The following is a 3976-nucleotide window of genomic DNA, read 5'->3' as shown; positions in this document are numbered from 1 at the left end:
ATTTAGTTGGCGTCGGTTCGCGCACGATCTCCAATTTAGCACAACCTCCGCTCTCTCAGTTCACGTATTTATCTCGTTGTGATACCATTCCTATTGTGTTTTTCCCAACGTTTTTCTGTTTTGTTCTCTGTTTTATCTTATAATAATTGGGTCTCAAGAAGGTTAGTGAAATGGACAGTATCGAGAAGAAAGAGCTGATTACGATAGAATTGAAGAAAGCAATCATTGCTAAACGTGAGGAGTGCGTAAAGTGGACATAGCACGTCAATAGGGCCAAATGATCCATGAGCTGGACCATCCTGAAGAAAACAAAACGAGGTCAAGGCCGATTCAACAGCCAAAGGTTGTCTCTAGGTTCTCTAATCAACGCATATCTGTCCACGAAGAGATGGAAAATTGCTTCTACTGTGGATGAACGAGAACCAACTTGCAGTCGAACGACGACGGAGACTATCATCTGCAAGAAAGCACGATCACTGTATGGGGCTCTTCTGAAGCAGAACCCTGAAACATCGACGAAAGGGACATCAGCATATGCATTTAAGCCAGTCGTAACTGGTTTGATAATTTCAAGAGGACTGGTGTTCATAGTGTCGTCAGATATGGAGAAGCAGCGAGTTCTGACACGAAAGCAGTTGAGGATTTCTTGCATGAATTCCATCAGCTCATCGCTGCCGATGAGTGCATAGCACAACAGGTAACGAAACTGGCCTTTTGGGAAAAATGCTCAGAAGAACCTACGTAACTGCAGAGGAGAAGAATATGCCAGGCTGGAGGTCGGTAATCAATATATTATTTAGTTACATCTGGTTGCGAGTAGGTTCAACTTTGATAACATGCTCATGTATTATAAAAACAAAAAAAGAAACTGCACGTATAATACATAATAGAAGCATTGCTGCGGATGTGCCAACACACACGATCTTGAGACACGGCCTTCCGCACACACTTCTCATGAGGATTGAGAAAATGTTTTAATCATCAAAACAATATATTGTGTACTAAATAATTATCAAGTTCTAAATTATTTAAAGACACCAGTAATCTTATGAACACATGATAGTCTAAGATCTAATTTATTACTAATGAAGTTGTTCTGTTCACTATATTTCAAAATTTCATATAATTCCATACAACATAGTTTACATCCATATAGGGTATTTGTGTATTGTTCAGTTCTGCGCACTGGATCCCATATAAGACTGAAATTGTTATTACTCTCTTTAAGTTCCCAAATTTTCGTAGATAATGAGGTTCTGTTAACTTTATGCCTAAGTCTGAAGGATAAAAAATGGTTATCCAATCGTTTGTTACGTATTTAGTGCGTTGTTGTTTTCTGTCAGTATTGTACATTTATAAACAGTATTTCCTGATAGATATTGACCTTATAGAGGGCAGAGGGAGCTTTCCCCTACACTTGCAAATGCGATTATTATCATTATTATTATTGTTCAGTAGTTTTATTTTTATAACGTGCTTTTACTTCACTACCGAGCGCAGCTCTGTGCGCCTTGGGTATGTGCTGTGGTTTGCTGTGGTGCTCTTATGTTTACTGTATTGAAAGTGTTTTGCGTAGAATGTGTGCAGTACCCAGTAGTGCAATTTTCTGTATGTTATATATATTTGTAAGTCCTGGTGTTTTTGTTATGTATCTGTCTGAATATTTTTTTATTATACCTAAGGCACCTACCGTGATAGGAATTGTTTCTGTTTTTAGATTCCACATTCGAGTTATCTCTATTTCCAGGTCTTTGTATTTGGAAAGTTTTTCCATTTCTTTTAGAGAGACGGTGTCATCTGCTGGTATTGATACATCAATTAGAAAGCATTTTTTTCTTCATGATCTTTGACAACTATATCTGGTCTATTTGCCTTAATTTCTCTATCTGTGTGTATTGGCATATCCCAGAGTATGGTTGCTTTCTCGTTTTCTGTGACCTTTTCTAGCGTGTTTATACCATCTTTTTTCTATTGTTTCTGTTATTATTATTATTATTATTATTATTATTATTATTATTATTATTATTATTATTATTGACATTTCTAATCCAATTATTTTTATTCATAATGTCATCACACGTGGTACTGTTTAAATTCCTAGAAGTATTATTAAGGGTTATGTTATTATTTCTCAAGTTATTATCATTTATATTATTACATAAATTTATATTAACGCTACTATCTTGGATTGTATCATTAGATGCTATGCAACTAACCTCTAATGGTTGCAATTGAGATACCTGGGTAGTCATCAGTAGTTCATTATCTTCATTACTATTAACTGCATACGGTTCTTAGAATTGTCACTACGGGTGAATAGATCCTCTAATCATCTCCCAAATATAATAAAATCAATAGTAACAGGAATTTCAAAGAGAATTATACAATCATCGGCTAATATTTGTATATTTAACTCATATTTTTACCTCAATAACTGGTTTGTCGAAGACGGAACATAATCAGGAGATTGCATTCCTTAACTCAGAATGCATGAAATCCGCTAAATATAATAAAAATTATGAAAGCGTAAACAAAACCAGTAGTTCGTCTAACCTGGCATGCAGACCTCGTGAAAATGTGCATAATAGTCATATTAGAATCAAGAATAAAAAGTATAACAATAAAAAAGATACTAAGAATAGAATGGTATCTTGTATGACAGTAATGGGGAAGACATGAACGGTATGAATAGAGTTATTACTAGCAATAATATAAATACGGATAGTAACAACGGTATTAAAAATCTATCTGGTGACTCGTGAGATAAAAGGACGATTGATAGGGTCTGCTCTCATAAGTATAAGGATACTACGATTAATGATATAGTATGGTGTAATCTTCATTTCAATTGCGCAATATCCACTAACATATATAGAACATTCTGTTCTTGTCTAACGAGTCCTTAATTTTCAAATCTCCCCTGATTTTTAATTGTCTATTCATATTGAACAAATGAAATATTAAATGTCCATTCTTATTGAACTAGTATTCTTTCTTGCTTTTATGCAATTTTAAGGTTCATATGGTGGTAGTAACATGCCATCTATGATTTGTTAGTCATACAAACTCTTCGTTCTTCGTTGTATTTTAAGCATGTTTTGTTAACTTATTTCTGATGATAATTTTACTTCTATCTTATATTTATTGTAACCTGGTATACTTAAAAGATGCCTTTTACCATCTAGTATTAATAATTATTTGATATTCTGAGTATAACTATTTATATAACAATTCCATTATAATATATTCTGTATTTTCATTTTATTTTGCATTATTTCTTTTATATATACCTTGGTATAGCATCATTCATTGGCTCACTTTTATAATTTTTTACTATAATCTTTATTATAATTCTTCTCTCAGATATTTTCTTATATCACCTCGTATATTTTATAAATATTTTATAACTTATATGCTTGTATCTTAAGACTTAATATATGTATATTCTATAAATGCTTTGACAGTTCACCAATCAGACATTCTCGTTTACTACCCCATGACCTACCCTTTGGTGTTAATATAGCCGAACGTAGAGTTCCATTTTCTTAGATCGTAGAACGGTATGTCATGGTATTAATTAATTTATAACTCCCTAAAAATCTAACTGTAGATGTTTTGAATACGACATTCTCCCTATTGTCTTTGATATTTAGATAACAAGGTGAATATTCTCATTTATTCCCCCCCACAACCATTGTAGCCTATGCTAATTTCTTATTTATCTGTCGCTGTACTGTCATTTTTTACATTCTGCTTAAAAAAATTAGCAGCGGAACCATTCTAAATATTTGTTCTCTATTGATGATATGAATATGTTTAAATATATACTTTGTCTGTTATGCTTGAAGTCTGTGCGGTCATCTGATGAGAACGGTTTTTTTGTAATGATGTAATGCTTTCATTGATAAATTAAAGGAGTCGCTCCAAAGGGCCGTAATAAATTAGCACTTATACATTTTTGTAACTCATATATATA

This window comes from Octopus bimaculoides, chromosome 7 (assembly GCF_001194135.2).
Source record: "Octopus bimaculoides isolate UCB-OBI-ISO-001 chromosome 7, ASM119413v2, whole genome shotgun sequence".
NCBI lineage: Eukaryota > Metazoa > Mollusca > Cephalopoda > Octopoda > Octopodidae > Octopus > Octopus bimaculoides.
Note: the sequence above shows the minus strand (reverse complement) of the source record.